The sequence below is a fragment of the Polypterus senegalus genome, chromosome 9, assembly GCF_016835505.1.
Source record: "Polypterus senegalus isolate Bchr_013 chromosome 9, ASM1683550v1, whole genome shotgun sequence".
Taxonomy (NCBI): domain Eukaryota; kingdom Metazoa; phylum Chordata; class Cladistia; order Polypteriformes; family Polypteridae; genus Polypterus; species Polypterus senegalus.
This window is the reverse complement of record NC_053162.1, coordinates 113,926,085-113,949,338: the sequence shown is the minus strand read 5'-3', so window position 1 is coordinate 113,949,338 and position 23,254 is coordinate 113,926,085. Positions and strand designations below refer to the sequence as shown.

The 23,254-nt window shown below is 39.1% G+C and overlaps 2 long non-coding RNA genes across 4 annotated transcripts; both read left to right on the top strand.

Annotated features, from left to right (window-relative positions):
* Window positions 1-10,106: 10,106 nt before the first annotated feature.
* On the top strand, window positions 10,107-13,552 carry LOC120535639. 2 transcript variants are annotated; one of them, XR_005634948.1, is made up of 7 exons: window positions 10,107-10,154; window positions 10,480-10,638; window positions 11,002-12,312; window positions 12,427-12,566; window positions 12,671-12,875; window positions 12,962-13,066; window positions 13,177-13,552. It is a non-coding gene; the product is annotated as an uncharacterized LOC120535639 (long non-coding RNA). The 2 variants fall into 2 exon arrangements; XR_005634949.1 differs by having other exon boundaries at window positions 11,002-12,328.
* A 1,632-nt stretch (window positions 13,553-15,184) lies between these two features.
* On the top strand, window positions 15,185-17,182 carry LOC120535638. Of its 2 annotated transcripts, none has more exons than XR_005634947.1 (4): window positions 15,185-15,958; window positions 16,034-16,143; window positions 16,227-16,408; window positions 16,998-17,182. It is a non-coding gene; the product is annotated as an uncharacterized LOC120535638 (long non-coding RNA). The 2 variants fall into 2 exon arrangements; XR_005634946.1 differs by having other exon boundaries at window positions 15,186-15,958; window positions 16,037-16,143.
* The last annotated feature ends 6,072 nt before the right edge of the window (window positions 17,183-23,254 follow it).

Here is a 23,254-nt window from a genome sequence, read left to right as displayed (position 1 = left end):
TGTTTTTTATTTTTTCAGCCTTCATTTTTTATATGGAAAGAAAATAGTAGTAGCTTCTGGAAATGTTTTCTTGCTCGTTGTGTCATTTACACTTAAAACACAAGCTCAAATTCAAGTATTAAAATGAGATTTAATGTTCTCCTTGTAAAAAGCTTCCATTTTCTTGCTCTGTGTGTCTTTCTATACCGAAGTCTGAAGGAAGATCGATGTTGAAGCCCGTTTCATTGAAATACACTGGAGATTGTCACTGATTGAAATATCGGCAAACCAACTTTGTGATACTTATCAACATATTCTGCATTTTAGCCTGCAGAGGAAAATGGGTCCTACTTTGCATTTCTGCAATGCATGATGCATATAGCACCTGTGGCACAACAGATAGCGTGTTGGACTTCTAGTCTTCACTGAACAGTGAAGCAAAGGTTTTGGGTTCGAGTCGCAACTTTAGCAGGCCTCATTTCCTTCTGGACAATATCGTAAATTACACTTCTGCACTGATTGGAATTTGCTCAAGCTGGCTTTGGGACTGATATGCATTTTTTTTGAGAGCTCAGTGCGTGCAGAAAGCACTTGTCTTAATGCAAAATTCAAACAGCAACGAGGCGGAAACGTTTTTTGTAAATCATTGACTTTTCAAAATCTTAATTTTATGGATTTTTAGCTGAAGTCAACCTTCTGTGGATGTATGAGTGGAATTGTCTTGTAATTATTGGCAAAATTCAACAAATTACAGTTGTGCCCTCAGTAGAAATGGCACCGTTGATCACGCGGTTGAGCGATTAGCGGAACTGAGGGTATTGTTCGAGAGAGTAAGCACAACATGAACATAACACATATAATAAATCAGAAAGAAAACTTTGGAGAATAAGCGACAAAAAAAAAAAATAATAAATCTTCAGAGTAGGTGCTTACTCATCATCATCAAATGAAATGTATGTTCTGAATGACTTTTCAACAGCACACACTCTGAAGGGATTTCCTTTATTTTTAATATGCAAAGTAAAGGAGTTTCTGGAAATCTTTTCATGGTCTTTTTGTCATTTACACTTAAAAACAAGATAAAATTCCAGTATAAAAATTAAATTTCATTCTTGTCCTCTTCATGTCATCTTACTTGACGAGTTCCACAGGGTTCTATTCTTCAAACAGTTGTCCTTTTGTTATACATGTTACCTTTAGGCTCCATTTTTAATAAGTATGGCTTCTTCCTTTCACTGCTATGCTGATGACACTCTCATCTATTTACCATTGAAATCAAAGCAGATCGAAGCAATACAATGTGTGCTTGAATGAAATTAAAACTTAATGGCAATTAATTTTCATAATCTAAATGATAATAAAACTGACATTGTGGTGACAAAGGTTAGAAGGTTTGAGTGTCTCTGATGTTGCTCTTGGTCCTTTTTCATATAAAAATTGTAAACATTTAATTAGGAAACTTAGGCATGATCTTTGAGAGCTCATTCAAACTTGACAAACAGATATATTCTGAAGTTAAATTATGCTCTTTTCCAGCCGAGATTTTAATGGTAAAGGATTTTCTTTCTTTCAGTTATCTTGAAAAGGCCATCCAAACTTTTATAACATCTCGTTTAGTCTATTGCAATTCTTTGTATGTAGGTGTTGTTCAGGTCTGACATCTACAACTAGTCCTCAACTTTGATGCTCGCTTATTGAAGGCTCTCATAAGCATGGCCATATTCCACCAATACTGTCCTTGCTTCACTGGCTTCAGGTCCGCTTCCAAATTGATTTTAAAATTCTATTACTTGTTTTCAAATGTTTGAATGGAACATCCTCATCTTGCCTCTTGGAACCACTTCACTTGTATGTACCAACAAGAGCATTGCAGTCTACTAGCCATATGCTCTTATTGTCCTGATGTGGAGGTTGAACCAAATGGGATATTGGGCTTTTGCAGTGATGTTTCTTTTCTTTGGAAAGGCTTTCCTTATTATATTCGGTTTGCTCCAACAAAGGCCATTTTTATGTCATCATTAAAGTCTCATTTCTTCTTGTTGGCATTTGACCCTGCAAGGGTTTGACATTATGTTTGTATATGTTGGCTCGTGTACATTCATGATTATACAGTAAATACTGCATGTATGCATGGGTGTGGGTATTCTGAGTTTATTTTTATGAAATGGTTGGTTATGCTTGCAGTTTTCTGATGTATACATACTGTATGTTTTAACTTCTTCTTTTACATTTTCTTGTACAGCACTTTTGGTACAATTTTGGCTGTTATAACACTAAGTAGTGCAGATCTGTGACAATGGACTGCAAAGATGAAGTTGGTATGCAATATGTATTACAAAAAATGAAACAATATATAAAATACAGAACTAGAATTGTAGGTTGTAAGAGAACAGTGAGAAATGCTTATGTTTATGTTACATTTTCTCACAGAAGAGAGTCGTTTTTATTTTTCCTCTCACGTTATCTAAAAACAGATGCATGTTTTCCATATATAAATAAAGGAAGATGAATGGTCTCCTCTTCTTCTGGGAATTCAGATAGCAAATACAATTTCGGAAGAGCCTCCACAATGTCGTCTTACTCCATTGACAGTAATGAAGGGAGTGAAACTTGCCACCTGAACACAAATTTATTCTCAGCACTCCACTTCTCTGCCTCCTTAAGAATCTGAAGGATTCTGTATTACTGAATTATATTTTATGAAAAAAAGAACATTTTTTAAATGGTCATCATAAATTTTATAGCCTTTTCCTGCACATTTACAAGGAATGTTAAAAAAGGAAAGGTAAAAGATCATGTACAGTATATCCTTAATTTGTTATACATTTTTAACATTACTGCTTTCGATTACAGATTTTACAAGTCTTTAATGTGTCTTACAATACACTATTATTAACACAGTACACAATGCATTTAAAAAATTCTAAGGCCTTTAAGAGTTGTATTTCTGCGTCAGAAGACATAAAATAGGCTTTGGGCTTCTACTTCTACTGGTTAACAACTAACAGCATGCATCTTTGTATGTAGGTGTTGATCAGGTCTTTTTATGATGTCTACAACTAGTCCACAACTTTGACGCTTGCTCCTGGACTCTTTTGATTTGAGCCAGCACATTAGTCAGCCTACACACAAAGCAGGTCAGACGTTAGATTTAGTAATTACTAATGGACTAAAAGTTGATGTGAATTAGATCATTGATATTGATCTATCAGACCATTTTCTCTTACTATTTAATATAGAAATAATGATAGAAAACATTCACTAGAAGCATATTGTTAAAAAATGCTTCTTTGATTCATTTGCAACTTCAAAGTTTACAAACATTCTAAGCAACCAGTCTGTTTGTAGTGCTTACTACAATAGCGGGGATAATGTAAATAGTAAGGTGGAAAATTTTAGTACTAAAGTGAGAGCTGCTGCTAACATTTGAAAAGACAGTTAAAAAATCTTCTAGCACAATTATACCATGGAAGACTCAAAGAGTGTCTGATTTAAAGAGAACATGCCGGGGAGCTGAGTGTAAATGGAAAAATATTAAACAGATTATCCACTATGAGATATACAGAAAACAACAACATAGTCCATCTTGAGAGGTAGTGTTATTTCTCTAGAATTATAAATAACAATGATGGTAATCCCAGAGTCTTATTCTCTACAATTGATCATCTGCTAACCCAGGTCACTCAAATATAGCAAAAGTTAGACCTTTTTGTAACATTGCAAGATGTTGAGAAACTATTTTACACTTTTGTTTTCCGTCGACTAGATTGCTGCAACGCTCTCAGGACTACCCAAAAAAACATAGATTGATTGCAACTAGTGCAGAATGCAAAAAACTTCTAGTGAAACTTGTGAGGCTTTTGCTGTAATGAAAAATTGATGATATTAGAAATAGTATAGTACATCTCCCCAATACTGATCCTCTTAAACCTCCAGTACTCCATTATAAACAAATAAAATTCTTTCACCAGGACATATTTACCTGATTTATATAAAATCGTTTCTCAACTGAGACCATCCATCTGAGTCCTTGACCCAATATCAACAAGTGTTTTCAAAGAAATATTTGGTGTGATAATTGATAGTATTCTTGACATAGTAAACTCATCATTAGATACGGGTGTCTTCCCAGACTGCCTTAAGACTGTTGTAGTTAAACCCCTGCTCAAGAAAAATAATCTTGACTCTTCTGTTTTTGAAAATGTTAGACCTATTTCTAACCTGCCTTTCATAAGTAAAATCCTAAAGAAGGCAGTCATTATGCAACTAAATGACCACCTCAATAAACATGCTATTTTTGATCATTTTTAGTTGGGTTTCAGAACAAATCACAGTACAGAAACTGCATTCTTTAAAGTAGTAAATGACTTGTAAGTAAATGCAGACAGAGGCAGTTTATCTGTTATCATCTTAGATCTGAGTGCCGCATTTGACACCATTGATCACAATATTCTTAGAAATGGCTTTAGTCAATGGGTGGGCCTCTCTGACAGTGTGTTAAATTGGCTTGAGTACTACCTGGCAGGTAGAAAAGTCTCTGTTAGTTGTGGTAATTAAACCTCAAAGACACATGATATTCTATATGGCGCTCCACAAGGATCTATCCTGGGTCCACTGCTCTTTTCGATTTACATGCTTCCATTAGACCAGATTATCTCAAGGCATAATGTGAGCTCCCATAGCTATGCTGATGACACACAGCTGTATTTATCAATAGCACCTGATAACCTCAACACTCTTTATTCACTGACACTGTTCATGAAGGAATGAGTAGTAATTTTCTCAAACTAAGGAGAAAACAGAAATTTTAGTGTTTGGCAAAAATGGATATAATGAGGTTATTAGAAAAAAACTTCATGCATTAATATTAAAAGTCAAGGTGGAGGTAAAGAATTTAGGGGTAACTTTTTTATTTCTGTCCTGAATTTTAAATCACATATTAATCAGATTACTAGGACAACATTTTTTCACTTTTTCACAGAAATATAGCAAAAGTTAGACCTTTTATAACATTGCAAGATGCAATGATTTCAGTCGACTAGATTACTGTAACGCACTCCTCTCAGGACTACCCAAAAAGACATCAATTGATTGCAACTAGTGCAGAATGCAGCTGCTAGAATATTAACTAGGAAAAGAAAATCGGAGCACATCTCTCCAGTCTTGATATCACTACATTGGTTACCTGTGTCATTTAGAATTGACTTTAAAATACTGCTTATGGATTACAAAGCCTTAAATAATCGTGGTCCATCCTATGTTTCAGAATGTCTTTCACCTTACACTTCAAATTGTAATTTAGATCTTCAAATAAGTGTCTTATTATTATTCCAGGAGCTAAACTTAAAAGAAGCCGTGAGGCGGCCTTCTGCTGTTATGCACCTAAAATCTGGAATAGCTCACCGTTAGAAATTTGCCATGCTAATACAGTGGAGCACTTTAAAAAAACTGCTAAAAACTCATTATTTTAACATGGCTTTCTCATAGCTTCATTTTAGTTTAATCCTGATACTCTGTGTTTTGTCTTGGTAAAGTAATATATTTCTCTACTTTCCCCTTTTGTATTATTAATATGTAGCCTTTGTCAGAATGCCTCAAATCTCACAGACTTACCACTGTTTATAAGGTATTGTACCATATAACTTCTCCCCACTTTCCCTTCTACATTTATAACCTCAGGAAATTAGGTGCAGTAAAAGAAAAGCAGGAGTTAAGTTACAATTTAAACAATATATATTATTGATAATATTCATAAATAATAACAATATGCAAAGTACATTTCAATATTGGTAACCTTACAACCTTATAAATGTTGATGTGTAGTTTCAGACGGCACACAGACTTGTTAGTTACTTTAAATGTCTGTAGTTAAGGCATCATTTGTGGTCAGCTTTCTTCAGAACAGGCCACATGCCTCTCTCAAAATGTCTGCCGAGCTGTGCTCTTCATTGTGTTGTTCTTTTCAGTTCATGATGTGTGATGGTCTTTCATCAGTTTGGTAAGAGAGTTCTGTCCAATCCCTACAGCCAATAGGGCATCATGGTACTTAAAGGCTTTTGATACAAGCTAGTTCCAAACAGCAATACTTCAGACCAATGGGGGAATATAACACCTTCACACCTGCTCTCCAAACCATATGTTAAGTAAAGTTCGGCAGTTAGGCAGCCTGGATTTCCTGTGGGGGTTGATAGAAAGACTTTAGGAGACAAACACCAAAACTGTCTGAGGTACTTTCCCCAACCCTGTCATAAAATTACCCTAAAAAGGGGGAAAGGGTTCTTAAACCATCAAACCATTGCTGTTATTATCAATAATGTAACACTAATATTACTTTGCATTGTCTAATCTACAAATAAAGACATACAAAATATTTATCAACTTATATGCAAAATTTCACATCGCAACACTCTGTATATGTATTTAATTATCAATATCATTCCTGGTGGCTCCATAATTTGTACTAACCCCTACTTTCTCTTCTGTTGTTTTTCTGGTTTTCTGTGGTGGCGATCTGCATCAACACCACCTGATCAAAGCACCATGATGTCCCTACATTGATGGATTAAAGGCCAGAAGTCCACATGACCGTCATCATCAAGTTTTTCCATATGAACCCTGAATACCATGAGGAATGATTTAGGTAATTTATGTTAGGTAGAATGCCTAGAGGGGGCTGGGCAGTCTCGTGACCTTGGAACCTGTTGTGATGTGAGATTTTGCATACAAGTTGATATTTTGTATGTTTTTTTGTAACTTAGGCAAAGCAATATAATATTATTGTTACGTTCGTGAGAAGCATTCATGTTTACAAACTACCTAACCAGGACTAAGTCAGGAACGTGAATTTTATGACAGAGTTGGGGCAAGTGCCTAAAACAAGTTTGGTAAGTGTTTCTCTGAAGTCTCTCAACCCCCATATGAAAGCCAGGGTGCATAACTGCCAAGCTTTACCTTAACATATGGTTTGGGGGGCAGGTGTGAAGATGTTTCAATGGGGGATTGGTCTGAAGTATGGCTGTTTGGAACTGGCTTGTATCAGAAGCCTTTAAGTACTATGACATCCTATTGGCTCTGGGGGTTAGACAGAAAACCTATAAATTTGCTCACTCCCTTACTCTTTCTCTCTTACCAAACTGATGAAGGAGCATCTCACACCCACCATGAACTGAAAAGGACAACACAATGAAGAGCACAGCTCGGCAGCCATATTGAGACAGGCATGCAGCCTGTTCTGAAGAAAGCTAACCACAAATGATTCCTTAACTAGAGACATTTTAAGTAACTAACAAGTCTGTGTGCCCTGAAACTACCCATCACCATTTAATCAGGTTGTATGTTTGTCAATATTCAAATGTACTTAGCATATTGTTATTATTTATAAATAGTATTAATAATATATATTGTTTAAATTGTAACTTAACTCCTGCTTGTCTTTTACTACACCTAATTGCCAGAGGTTATAGATGTAGAAGGGAAGGTGAGGAGAAGTTATATACTATAATACCTTATAAACAGTGGGAAGTCTGTGAGATTTGAGGCATTCTGACAAAGGCTACTTATTAATAATACAAAAGGTATAAGTAGAGGAATATATTTCTCTACCAAGACAAAACAGAACCCTTGCAGATTTTGTTTTTTCTCCAGCCATCTAGAGCTTTTTTTTCTGTCCTCCCTGGTCATCCGACCTTACTTTTATTCTATGCTAATTAGTGTTCCCTAATTCTATTTTCTTATTTATTTTGTGTTTTTTCTCTGTCTTCATCATGTAAAGCACTTTGAGTTATATCATTTGTATGAAAATGTGCTATATAAATAAATGTTATTTTTGTTGTTGTTATCTCAGACAAGCATTAAAAGTCTTTTTATACATTTTATTTACTATACAATAGGCATTGTAAGCCAACAAAATATATTTCATCTTTCTTATGAAAGTTTATAAAATGATACAGTATGTTTGTACCTGCTCATCATTACTTTGTGCTGGATGTTGGAGAAGGGAGGCTGATGTTTCTTCTAAAAGAAAAGATTTGAAACCTATGTAATGGCAAAAAATTTTTTGTTCACTTCAGATGTAGTTGATGCCTTTACTCATTTTCTGACTTTCATTGATTGTTTAATAAAGTCTGAACTTGAAAACAGGAAAAAATATTTACCATAGGAAATGTTAAAAAACAACCAAAAGAACATGCACAAAAATGGCACTGTCCAGGCTGTGCATAATTTCTGTACCATATAATTTTTTGTTGGGTTTTTGGCCTTCATTTAAAAGGGTGTTTGCTTGCTCAGTCCAATGTGAGAAGTTACTTCAGTGAATGAGTAAATACATGAACTACATCTGAAGTAAAATTTAAAAGTCTTGCTATTACATAGCACTGTGTTCATGCAGGTTTCAAGTCTTTTCTTTTAGAAGAAACATCAGCCTCCCTTCTCCAACATCCAGCACAAGGTGCTGATGAGCAGGTGCAGACACATCATTTTATAAACTTCCACAAGAAAGATGAAATACATTTTGTTGACAATGGCTTACAATGCTTATTGTAAAGTGAATAAAATGTATAAAAAGACTTTTAATGCTTGTATCAGATGCATACTGTTAGTTGTTAACCAGTAGGAATCCAAAGCCCAAAAGACTAAAAGCCTGTTTAACGTATTCTGACACAGCAATACTACTCTTAAAGGCCTTAGAAAAATGTAAATTAATTGTCTTCTGTGTTAATAATAGTGTATTGTAAGAAATATTGAAGACTTGCAGAATCTGTGATTGAAAACAGTTATGCTAATAATCCATCCATTATCCAACCCGCTATATCCTAACTACAGGGTCACGAGGGTCTGCTGGAGCCAATCCCAGCCAACACAGGGCGCAAAGCAGGAAACAAAATCTGGGCAGGGCGCCAGCCACCGCAATAAGCTTATAATGTATAACAAATTAAGAATAAACTGAACATTATTTTTTCTTTCATTTTTTTACATTCCTTTTAAATGTGGAAGAAAAGGCTATAAGCTTTATGATGAGCATTTAAAGAATTTTCTTCATTTTTTTTCATAAAACGTATTACAGCAACACAGAATCCTTCAGCGTCTTAAGGAGGCAGTGAAGTAGTGTGTTCAGGGGGCAAGTCTCACTGCCTTTATTACTGCCAATGGAGAAAGATGACTTTGAGGAGGCCCTTCAGAAAATTGATTTGCTTTCTGAATTTTCAGAGGAATATGTCCTTATATCCTTCACCTTCTTTTTCAATATGGAAGACATGTGTCTGTTTTAGATAACGTGAGAGGATAAAGAAAAAGTGTTTTGTGAGAAAATGTAGTATAAACATATATGCCCTTCAGTGTTCTGTTACAAACTACAATTTTTGTACTATATTTTATATATTGTTCAATGTTTTGTAATAAATGTTGCAAACAAACTTTATCTTTGCAGTCCATTTTCTCAGATCTGCAATTCTTAGCGTTATCTATTAAAATAATGTTTTATAAGATAGGGTGAGGTGAAGTTTATTTAGAAAGCACATTTACAACAGCCAGAACTGAACCAAAGTGCTGTACAAGAAAGGGTAAAAGAAGCAGTTAAAATATACAGTATATACACATCACAAAACTGTCAGCATAACCAACCATTACATAAAAGATAAACTCAAAATACCCACTCCCATACATACATAGAGCATTTATAATCATGAATGTACATGAGCCAACATATACAAATATAATGTCAATCTCTTGCAGGGTCAAATGCCAACTAGAAGAAATGAGAGTTTAATGATGAATTAAAAATGCCCTGTGTTGGAGCAAACCTAATATAATAAGGCAATTCTTTCCAAAGAAAAGAAGGAGCCACTGCCAAAGCCCAATATCCCCTATGGTTCAACCTCCATTTCAGGATAATGGAGAGCATCAATGAAGAGAAGTATTAGACTGCAGTGCTCTTTTTGGCACATACATGTGAACAGGTTCCAAGAGGCAAGATGAGGCTGTTCCATTCAAACATTTGAAAACAGAAATAGAATTTTAAAATCAATTCTGAAGCAGACCAGAGAGAAGGGTCTGGCTGCAGACCGTGCACTCTCAGCCACATGCACGCTCAGCCACTGACGTCAGATGCAGGCTCAGCCACAAAAGGAAGTGCAACCGAGGCTCAAGCAGCAACTTAGTTTTTGAGGCCAATGCAAACAGTAAGTTACGTTTTATTATTTCTTTTACCAAATTATATATTTACATGTTTTATTTTATTTCATGCCATACACACATTATTGCAGTGTAAATGTTTTGGTCAAGTGCATTAGGTAACTTCTTTCTTTGATGACTGGAGTGAGTTTGTTTTTAGTTACCGCGACTACTAGCCAGTTAGCTCACGTTATCTTACCATTAAATAGACAAATGTCTACGACCTTAAGATATCAGAAGCATATTTAAATTTGTGTGAATTAAAGTGATGTAAAAATGTTTATTAAGCTTATTAATAAAACAAAGATGTGTTGTTTCTTTGTGCTTTTACAGATGCACCCTCCATAAGATGTGAGGCTATTGTGCCACAGCAGTGCATGAATTGTTGCACTTTGTATCATTGTCCACTATGCCCTGCCCTACAGTCTATGAGGTTGGCAAGAATCCAATAGCATTTAGATGGACATTTAAAATATGCAATCATTTTTGAAGGTAACGCAAGGTGGATTATTACAATATATCTAGGGTGACTGAATAATTAATGTGCAAAAATGCACTGAACTCTAGCATGTTAAAGCACAAAAAACCCGAAAACTTTAGCCAGACATAAGAAAAATATTCTTTTAAAAATTTGGTAAGAGTCCCCCATGTAACAGAGTCTGTTTTCAGTCTACTTTAAGGCATTGTACAGACATGGAAAAAATCACTTAAGGTGCTTGTAAATTTACTGGACACAGACCATGATATAGCCCACATAATAGCCACAATAGTCCCATCATTTAGCATCTGAATGCTTTGTTTCAAATTAATTCATTTACTGACTTGTTACCTTTTACTGGTTCTTATTTCTAACAGATAAGAGAATATGTCGTTGCCATCTGCCATGTAGGTCTGAGGGTCACTACCATTGTCCGTTTTGCATGAAGACAATACTTAGAAGAAACAGTATGGAGAGTCATCTAAAAATATGCTCAAAATCTGCATCTGAGCCTTCCCACAGCCTACTTTTTCCAGTGCAAGAATCTTCCCTCGACCTACCTGTTATGCCACAAGAACCTTCCCACAACCTACCTGTTCCGGCACAAGAACCTTCCCACAGCCAATCTGTTCCAGCACAAGAACCTTCCCACAACCTACCTGTGCCAGCACAAGAACCTTCCCATACCATACCGCTACCAGTACAAGAGCACTCCCAAGTTAATGAGCTGGGTCCAGAAAACAGTTCTAAAAAAAGAAATACAACAAAGTGCCCTCATTGCTCATTAGATTTTCTCAAAAAGAATTTGGACACACACATATTAAAAAAACATACAGACATATCCCAGGATGTAACACTCATGTCTCATCTTTCCAGCATTTGTGTTGATGTATCTAATGGAGTGTCAGTAGTTCAACAAACTGGCCTGTTCCGGTCCATGTACAAAGGAAGACAACAGGCAACATTCATCATGTTAAATGTGAACTTGTGGAATGCTGCCAATTCCACCCTTTGGCTCAGAGAAGTGGATTGCCTTTTAGTCAGTGTGAACATCTCCGCTCACTTGATTATTGCCATGACACTGCTTTTGAAGATATCTTAAATCCCATTGTTCTAGATGAAATGGTGGCCCTTAAATTTTTTGGGAATGAAATGAAAGCAGTTTGCCTAAAACGGCAAAAAGCAGCATAGGCAGCTTGTGTCCCATTTTCTGTTTTGGTGGAATTTGGTGGCTCCAATAAGCAGATTACGCTATCCATACATGAGCCTACAATACATTATTATAGCCGTCTCGGTAGAGTCATGGTCTGCTATAATTCGACTGATGGCACTTGGCACTGTCCCTGTGCAAAGGCTCGCACAACCTGTACTCACAAAAACATTCGTAATGGTACTTGTTTCAAATTAATAGAGACTTGTTCAAGATTGGACCATCTAAATCAGCAGATGCACAAACAATGCAAGGGGGTATTTATGTGCCCAACATTGATTTGCAAAGAAGTGTGCAATATGTTTTTGATGAAAAAAAAAAACCTGCTTTCCTCCCAGATGCAATAAGCAAACCCAAGTCATTACTTGAGTATCCTACACAGTTGTGTCCTGTGGAAACAAAATGTACATTTTGTTTTGAACAATTTGTACTTGAAATGCCTCTGTTGGTCACAAAAAAGGCCAAAATTGCAACAATGGTAGGTGTATTGCATGGTAAGTTGAATATTCACTTAAATGTGTGGCCTTGCATGTTTCTCCCAACACACAGACAATACTGGAAAAACACTTTTTATTTTCTTTTTGTTTTTTAGATGTTTGAGTCTACACAAGAAGATGCCCAGTATGTCATGTGCTTTACAGGTATCAGGAATGGCAGGACGGACTACACAATTTCGATAATCACTTGTTTCTAAGTCTTGAACTTTTTCTGTACCTTAGACAAGGCTTGCAGGTTTGTATGAATGTGCATAAGACAGAGCAAAATTGATTAATGTTTTATTTATTTGATTTTTATAATCTAAATTTTTCTGTTCACTCTGCTTCCTTTTCCTTCAGAATCATATTTCAACATATAGAGCCATCAACACTTTGGAAGGCCTCAGGGGAGTCCAATACCGAAACAGAGACAGCCTTCTCAATGGTTACTTGCATTTTGAAGCATTAACAGATAATGACAACAGTTATTCATGTGTAAACTGTGGATACCATCCCCCAGTTGTTATCATGGATCTTCATAAAAAAGGTGTTTTCTGCTTAGCAGGTAAAAAACATTTAAATTATGTCTTTTCATAAATGCTACACTTTATACCAGGAAAAAATCTTCCCTTCTTTCCCTTTACAACAAAGTGAGTGACCTCAAAGAGCTACCTGGCGAATTCAAAGGCGAAGTGGACATCGAACAGTTCTGGCGATCTGTTTGTCTTGAGATGGTTGCACGTGGATTCTTTCAAAGTAATTACACACTTAAATTTGATAACTGGTTCCTAAAATATTTTATTATATCATCTAATTTGTTATTTTAGGTTTAAAATGAAATTTAACTAACTCGTGTTTCCCTTCAGGTCATGCGCAGAACCCATTTTCAGTGGAACCCACCTATAAGAACTGGGTTCCATGGATTGGTAAACATACAAGGTAAGCCCAAATAGTACTCAGTACTGAGTATGAGAAAGTAACAACTTCAAAGAGTGCTCCAGAAGAAGCACAGATCATTAATTTATTCGAAGATTGTCTTGTGGATGAGTTAATGAAGCAGAAGGTAGATGGATTTAAGTATTTGTTACTAAATCAGTTAAGATGAAGTGTAGGGGAACTATGGTCTTTGTTATGGCATGTTTAATGACATTTTATTATTACCTGTATTAGGTTGGAGTTGTCATGATGCTCCAACAATGATGGACGGATTAAAAGGCAGAAGTCTACGTGACCATCATCATCATCAAGCCCTTCCGTGAGAATCCTAAATCCAAAGAGGACTGTTTCATTTATGTTAGGTAGAATACCCAGAGGGGACTGGGCGGTCTCATGGTTTGGAATCCCTACAGATTTTATTTTTTCTCCAGCCGTCTGGAGTTTTTTTGTTTTTTCTGTCCCTCCTGGCCATTGAACCTTACTCTTATTCGATGTTAATTAATGTTGATTTATTTTGTTTAATAATTGTGTCTTTCATTTTTCTATTCTTTAATATGTAAAGCACTTTGAGCTACTGTTTGTATGAAAATGTGCTATATAAATAAATGTTGTTGTTGTTGTTGTTGTCAGAAAACTCTGCAGGGCCTGCAATATTGATTCCAGGGGTTCACGCATGGACATGTTATCAAGGTTACGAGCAGAGATGAGAACATGTCAATGTTATGACAAGATTTTCCAAAAGTCTGGGGGGCATCAGGTAAGAGCATTATTATATATATATATATATATAGTAAAAAGGATAATAATATTTATTATTATTTATACTATTATTTTGTAATTAAATTATTGTTATAAGTGGATGGACAATCATATTATGTCCACATGGTGTTGTGTATAGCCTGAAGTTTAATTTGAGAGCTGAGAGTCCTAGGGACTATGTCGACCTCCTTTTCTCTTGGATACACCTGCCCAACGTTTTTGTTGTCATACACGGATGGAGGTGGTACCCAGCCAGGACACCCGAGAAGACAGGAGGAGAGCTGGTGCCTTCTCCAGACCTCGAGGGGGCGACCGCGGGTAAAGAACTGGGAAGCTCAACCCTGTTGGGTACCGGAGTTACAGGAGTTTGTTACAGGACTGGACCCTGGACGAGCAGAAGGACCTGCTTCGCTGGGAACCTGCCCTCATGGGATGGGACGCTTCACTGACGGATTTTTCGCTGGCGATGGGGCGGCCCCAAAACTGGGGGCTACGGAGGCGAGAGCGGCTCGCTCCAAAAGGACATGAAAACCTTGGAGGGGGTGCCGAAGTGGTACGTTCCAGGGTGCCAGCTTGGACCCTGGACACGTAGTAGGACCCACTTCGGGGAGGAGTTGCCCTCGCGGGACGTGTCACGCCAACCGACGTGTCTTCACTGGTGGTGGGGCAGTGTCATACCCAGATGGAGGTGGTACCCAGCCGGGATGCCCGAGAAGACAGGAGGAGGGCTGGTGCCTCCTCCAGACCTCGAGGGGGCGACCGCCCTGGGGACCGCGGGTAAAGAGCTCAGAATCTTAACCCTGTAGGGACCCGGGGTTACCGCCAGGGTGACCCCAATACAAGGAAGACCCTGGACATCAGCACTTCCACCACACCAGGAAGTGCAGGGGGGAAGAAAAACAGGGACACCCGGAGTGCTTCCAGGGAGACAACCAGCACTTCTGCCACACTGGGGCGTATCTCTGGGAGATTGCCGGAAACACACCTAGAGCACATCCGGGTTCTTATTTAAAGGGGCCACCTCCCTTCAGAGGGGACAAGAGTTGGGTGGAAGAGTGACAAGGTCTTTGGAGGAGGCAAGAGGCGGCCTGAAGAAGAAAAGAAGAGAGAGAAAAGGCATTGGATTGGCCTGGAATGAGGGGTATTGGGGATTGCTGAACACGGAACTGTGAAAACAATAGAAAATAAAAGTTTGCTTGGTGACATGAGCTTGTCTGCCTGTCTGTGTCCAGGGCAATGTTAACACTGTGTATGACTTTGCACGAGGTCTTGCAACACATGGAAATTTACGCATGCCATCTTCAATCCCATTCCAACCACATAAAAGAAGACTTGCCAAATCAACGCAGGAAAACATTGACTCAGCAAAGCAGGGTAGACTGAAGATATCTCTTCCTTGGTTGACTGAGAAGTCAGAAAATCCAAGCCAACAAAGCCACTTAGTCAAGCTGATCACTATGTTCTTTACGACAGACTGCACGAGTCCAACACAAAAGACCCTCAGGATGTATTGAGACAAATTAACTTGGTTCCAGAGCTACGAGGATGGCTAAACAGTCAAGTTGTGCTGCAGTTCTTTGCAAACTTACGGAAAAGCAACTACTTTCTCAACAATATGGCAGCCTCAACACACATTTTCATGATACGCAACATAGTCCATTACAAAAAAACAACAACAAACAAGAAGATTTTGGAGCTCCAGTTACAGCGTGGACACAGATCTCATGACATTGCAAACATCACCTTCTCTGACTTAGGATAAGCAATAGTAGGTTAGTAGACATCAGCAGACCTCTATCATGTGTTATGTATCTTATAATTGTTCATGACTTACTTTAAATTATGTCCTAATTTCTCTAGCAACACTGGCAAGTCAAAAGGCATCAAGTCTGTCAAGATGTACTACCTCTGTACACGAACATGTAGAGGAGTCACTGGAGTCGAGTGCTGAAAGTGTGTTTCTTTTTTACTTCAACTAATAAAAAAATGGTCAACTTTTGTGTCACTGCTCTCGTGCTTTTGTATCAGCAGGCAAAACACCATGTGGACTTTGGTGTGAAGCAATAACAAATTGTCAAAATATTTCTGCATGTCGTGCAAGCTGGACCTTACAGTATCACCCGACTCTAAAAGAACTGGTTAGTTTTATTAAATGTAAATTATACAGCATTTCAGTAAATATATATATTTTATCTAATTTCTGATATTGGACTTTTATTAGCTGGACTATGTACTTGACACTGAGAGACCAGGAACAGAACTTATTGTTGGAACCACAAAAGCATGTCTTACTCGTGCTGACTTTAGGAGCCTGGGCCCGTACAAAGTTTTTTACAGGTCCTGACGAACATTGAGAAGATCATCGGGGAGTTGGGAGCAGCAGCCAAAGCGCCGTTGGAGAAGGTGAGGAGTTACATACGGCAATTTGGTGGAAAGCCTCCCGTAATACATGATGTGGCGGTACAGGTAAGCGTGACCCGTACCGCATATAAAGAAATAGGGACGCAGTGTAATCCGGGCCCGCTTTTAATAAATAGCGGGTGCCAATACACAACGTGCCCTACAAGAGAGGCTGGATCGTTAACCGAGTGGCCGGGGGAAGGGCTGATCAATCCGGAGCAGCTAGACAGTGCTGACACCCGGAGCGAGGCAGCTCTAAAGACGCCGCCACCGGTCATTTATAAAACAAAAGGGGTGCAGACAGTATAGGGTCTCTCTTTATCTCAGAGACTCAGACTGTGGACAAGCCGCAGATGAAACAGATCACTAAAGTAAAACAGGGGTCTCCTGACAAGTTGGAAAGGGGCCATAAAAACACAAAGGTGGCTGGGGAATTCTCCTTAGCAGAGAAAGGGGCGGAGCCAGAAGTACCCAGGTGCTTCAAGTACCACAGAGAGAGACTACCAAGGGGACCTCTGCTGTGCTATGAATGTCGAGGTTGTCCTAGGAGGACAAGGGTGCAAAACAACCATTCTTATATTGTTCCTCCTAGGTTTACACGGGAGTGTCAGCTGCATCATCGGGGCCCGACCTTTGGATCTCCTTGGGGGAAGATGTTCCTTGTGGGACAGGATGCGCAAAACCCTGGTTTTCTGCTTGGGGAGGAGTACTGTGGTCTTTGGCCGGCTTTTCATCCCGGCCAATACCCCCAGGCCGCCAGATGGAGCCCTCCCTGCAGTATGGAGGTGCCCCGAAGACCAGCAGGGAGTCATGGACTATGTAGTTTTTATACACAACCTTGCTGGATACCACAGGGGCTGCAAGAGGGAGCTGCTGGAAGGACCGAAGAATCATTAGGTGCCCTATAACCCGGAAGTGCGTCACAGGAAGAGCGGCGTGCTTCTGGGGTGAGAAGAAGGACTGGTACCTGACCCGAAGTGATAAAGAATTACGTGGACTGGGGATTGGGAACACTTCTGGGTCAGGGAGGATAAAAGGACTGTGGGAGCTGAGCTGGGTGGAAGGGTGGCAACGCGTCTGGGAGTGGAGGATTATTTAGTATTATTGTATTGTGATTATTTATGAGTATAGTGGAGGAGAGGGTGCTTTGTGCACTGTGGCATTTAAATAAAGTCGATTATTGGACTTTTATCTGGTGTCCGGAGTCTTGGACAGCGGTTCAAGGGAGCGATAGCGCCCCCTATCTGTCACTATATATATATATATATATATATATATATATATATACTATATATATCAAAAAAGAATTAAAGGAACACTTTTAATCAGAGTATAGCATAAAGTCAATGAAACTTATGGGATATTAATCTGGTCAGTTAAGTAGCAGAGGGGGTTGTTAATCAGTTTTAGCTGCTGTGGTGTTAATGAAATTAACAACAGATGCACTAGAGGGGCAAAAATGAGATGACCCCCAAAACAGGAATGGTTTAACAGGTGGAGGCAACTGACATTTTTCCCTCCTCATCTTTTCTGACTGTTTCTTCACTAATTTTGCATTTGGCTACAGTGTCAGTGTCACTACTGGTAGCATGAGGCCTCTGGACCCTACAGAGGTTGCACAGGTAGTCCAACTTCTCCAGGATGGCATCATCAATACGTGTCATTGCCAGAAGGTTTGCTGTGTCTCCCTCAACAGTCTCAAGGGCATGGAGGAGATTCTACGAGACAAGCAGTTACTCTAGGAGAGCTGGAGAGGGCCATAGAAGGTCCATAACCCATCAGCAGGACCAGTATCTGCTCCTTTGGGCAAGGAGGAACAGGATGAGCACTGCCAGAGCCCTACAAAATGACCCCCGGCAGGCCACTGGTGTGAATGTCTCTGACCAAACAACCAGAAAGACTTCATGAGGGTGACCCAAGGGCCCTATGTCCTCTAATGGGCCCTGAGCTCACTGCCCAGCAGCATGCAGCTCGATTGGCATTCGCCATAGAATACCAGAATTGGCAGATGCACCACTGGTGCCCTGTGCTTTTTACAGATGAGAGCAGGTTCACCCTGAGCACGTGGCAGAAGTGAAAAGGTCTGGAGAAGCCATGGAGAACATTATGCTGCCTGTAACATCATTCAGCATGAGCAGTTTGGTGGTGGGTTAATGATTGTCTGGGAAGGCATATCCATGGAGGGTCACACAGACCGCTACAGGCTTGACAAAGGCACCTTGGCTGCCATTAGGTATCAGGATGAAATCCTTGGACCCATGGTCAGACCCTATGCTGGTACAGTGGCTCCTGGTGCACGACAATTCCTGGCCTCATGTGGTGAGAGTATGCAGGCAGTTCCTGGAGGATGAAGGAATTGATACCATTGACTGGCCACCACACTTTCCTGACCTAAATCCAATAGAACACCTCTGGGACATTATGTTTTGGTCCACCCAATGCCACCAGGTTGCACCTCAGTCTGTCCAGGAGCTCAGTGATGCCCTGGTCCAGATCTGGGAGGAGATCCCCCACAACACCATCTGTCATCTCATTAGAAGCATGCACCGATGTTGTCAGGCATGTATACAAGAACACAGAGGCCATACAAAGTGCTGCGTACAATTTTGAGTTGCTGCAATTAAATTTTGGCAAAATGGACTAGCCTGCCACATAATTTTTTCACTCTGATTTTTGGGGTGTCTTTGAATTCAGGGCTCTGTAGGTTGATCATTTTCATTTCCATCAAACGATGTGGCATCCTTTCATTCCTAACACATTACTCAGTCTATATCAGTATAGATATCCAGGAGGATTTCTTTTTCCCATTGAGATCTGATGTGTTTTCAAAGTGTTCCTTTAATTTTTTTGAGCAGTTTATATATATATATATATATATATATATATATATATATATATATATAATGTATTTATATTGACTTATTGCATTTTATATCTATACTAATAAAAGGCAAAGCCCTCACTCACTCACTCACTCACTCACTCACTCACTCACTCATCACTAATTCTCCAACTTCCCGTGTAGGTAGAAGGCTGAAATTTGGCAGGCTCATTCCTTACAGCTTACTTACAAAAGTTGGGCAGGTTTCATTTCGAAATTCTACGCCTAATGGTCATAACTGGAAGGTATTTTTCTCCATTAACTGTAATAGAGTTGAGCTGGAAAGACGTGGGGGGGCGGAGTTTCGTGTGACATCATCACGCCTCCCACGTAATCACGTGAACTGACTGTCAACCAGTGCGTAGAAAACCAGGAAGACCTCCAAAAAGCGCTTAAGAAAACATGCATTATATAATTGAAAAGGCAGCGAAACAATAAGAAGCGAGCGAGTGACATATACTACCATATTCATGAGTGCTGCTACCTCGGAAAGAAAGCAAGGTGTAAACCTAAACTTTAAATTAAGTTCATAGACAGGCTACGCTGGCGTTTCACATGCCCACAGGTAATGCGGGATACAAGTTTAATGAGAGGATGCAGGATATAAACGAGAGTTTTAATCACTTTGTAACTAAGTTAAAATTGTAGGTGAAGGGGTGTGCTTATGCAAATTCCAAGAGACTGTGTTTGTGGGGGATTGACAGTTAAGGTGGGTGGGGGAGTCACGTCATCATCTCCCCTCCCATTCATCTCATTTCGCTCTGAGCTGAGCTCCGCGGCTAACGATGTCTTCCGAAGCAACTTCGTCAGACTGCCACCAAATACTCACAGAAAAATCCACAAGTTAATACACACGCTGTCTCTAGAGTTTATCCACACTGAATCCTCCAGGCACTACTTACAAAAGGTCACATTGACAATCGTGTTACGTTATTTTTAAAATCTTTCCTTTTCTTAGCACAAGCACAGCTGAGAAGCTTCGACGCATGTGCTCCCTAACGCGTTAAAAAATAATGCATTTAATCACACTTTGCATTACAAGCAAAGGGGAGCTTTTGTCAATGCATGATTTCCTGGTACACCGATTACATTGATCAGCACATCCCGATTCATTTTACCCTCGCACCACCTTAGTTTGAGAAGAAGTATGAAAAATATGAAGATAACACAGAAAAACAGATCACCAATTCAAGCTTTATGAATAATCGATTCGCCATCAATAATTGTTTTGGTAAAGCCATGATTAAATGAACGGTAAAAAAGTAAGAGCTAAGCGAGGGTGACTTATTTAGGTAGGCATATATATGACAGCAACACTCATGACAATGTCAATCATGTTACGTTATTATTAAAATGTTTCCTTTTCTTTTCATTACTTCTTTAACACACTACTTCTCCGCTATGGTATTTTGCTATTTTGCTATATATATATATGAATGACCTCCAAAGAGCGCTGAGACTTTTGATATCATGAACGTGTCTGCAAAAACTGGGGTCTCCTGCCCAGCAAAAGTCGAGCAGCCAGCGCGCGTGCATAGCTGTGCCGGCCTTTGAGATGCTGACTGCGCTTCTGCCTTAAGTCAAAGTGAGCACTTTTAATTTTTTTCATCCTCCCGCTGCGCTATAGCCCAGACAAGTGCAAACACGGGACCCCTTTTCTACACCACGGCAAAATAATATTATGGCGATTCACACTTTCTTTTGCGTATCACGATTATGAGATCCTCAGCTCGGATTATGAAGACACGCACAGGAGTGGAGGACTGACAGTGCCATCACAGCCGATTAATGGCGGGACGTCTCACCAGTCTACACAAGACCTACCGCGACTGTCCCCAAAAGGCAATCATAATGTCAGCGAACACATCTCTCTATACTATATAAAAGAAAAAGGCAACTTTCCTTTCTTTACACCTTTTTTTCCTTTTATCCCAAACCAAAGCCTTTCTCTCTTAACACTGCAGAGGACACAAAACTAATTTTCTTTAAATGCCGGTAAGGCACATTACCAGAGTTAAGATATCTTGAAATATAATTTAGATATCTTAAAAAGCATTTAAGATATCTTGAAATTCATTTTTGTTTCAGATATCTGAAATACATTTTTAGATATCTAAAATTAATTTCATGATATCTTAAAATGGGCCTCTGTTCCGTTTCAGATATCTAACAATGCATTTCAAGATATCTCAAATTGTATTTCAAGATATCTAAAATGCATTTTAAGATATCTTTAAAAGGACACTCAATTATTTCAAGATATCTCAATAGCATTTTCAGATATCTACAATACAATTTAAGATATCTCAAACACATTTCCAGATATCTCAAAACAGCTTCCTGTCCATTTTCAGATATCTCAAATACATTTTAAGATACAGTATCATATAATAAACAAGAAGTCCCATTGAAATAATAGGCAGTTTTACAGGAAATGATTTTGAGATATCTTGAAATGCATGAAAGGTCAATTTAAAATATCTGAAAATTCATTTGAGATATCTTGAAATGCAGACATAATTATTTGGAGATATCTGAAACTGTATTTGAGATATCTCAAAATGTATTGCAGATATTTTAAAATGTAAAGGAAATTATTTTAAGATATCTCAAAATGAGTTTCAGATATCTTAAAAAGTAAATTACATTTTAAGATATCCAAAATTCATTTTGAGTGGGTGTCAAAAAAGGGGGTAAACACAATACAATATACAGAACACAACATAAGTAATCCTCAACACAATATACAGTGCATCCGGAAAGTATTCACAGCGCATCACTTTTTTTTTATGTTACAGCATTATTCCAAAATGGATTAAATTCATTTTGTTCCTCAGAATTCTACACACAACACCCCATAATGACAACATGAAAACAGTTTACTTGAGGTTTTTGCAAATTTATTAAAAATAATAAAACTGAGGAATCACATGTACATAAATACGTATTCACAGCCTTTGCTCAATACTTTGTTGATGCACCTTTGGCAGCAATTACAACCTCAAGTCTTTTTGAATATGATGCCACAAGCTTGGCACACCAATCCTTGGCCAGTTTCGCCCATTCCTCTTTGCAGCACCTCTCAAGCTCCATGAGGTTGGATGGGAAGTGTCGGTGCACAGCCATTTTAAGATCTCTCCAGAGATGTTCAATCGGATTCAAGTCTGGGCTTTGGCTGGGTCACTCAAGGACATTCACAGAGTTGTCCTGAAGCCACTCCTTTGATATCTTGGCTGTGTGCTTAGGGTCATTGTCCTGCTGAAAGATGAACCGTCGCCCCAGTCTGAGGTCAAGAGCGCTCTGGAGCAGGTTTTCATCCAGGATGTCTCTGTACATTGCTGCAGTCATCTTTCCCTTTATCCAGAGTAGTCTCCCAGTCCCTGCCGCTGAAAAACATCCCCACAGCATGATGCAGCCACCACCATGCTTCACTGTAGGGATGGTATTGTCCTGGTGATGAGCGGTGCCTGGTTTCCTCCAAACGTAACGCCTGGCATTCACATTGAAGAGTTCAATCTTTGTCTCATTAGACCAGAGAATTTTGTTTCTTATGGTCTGAGAGTCCTTCAGGTGCCTTTTGGCAAACTCCAGGCGGGCTGCCATGTGCCTTTTACTAAGGAGTGGCTTCCGTCTGGCCACTCTACCATACAGGCCTGATTGGTGGATTGCTGCAGAGATGGGTGTCCTTCTGGAAGGTTCTCCTCTCTCCACAGAGGACCTCTGGAGCTCTGACAGAGTGACCATTGGGTTCTTGGTCACCTCCCTGACTAAGGCCCTTCTCCCCCGATCACTCAGTTTAGATGGCCGGCCAGCTCTAGGAAGAGTCCTGGTGGTTTTGAACTTCATCCACTTACAGATGATGGAGGCCACTGTGCTCATTGGGACCTTCAAAGCAGCAGAAAGTTTTCTGTAACCTTCCCCAGATTTGTGCCTCGAGACAATCCTGGCTCAGAGGTCTACAGACAATT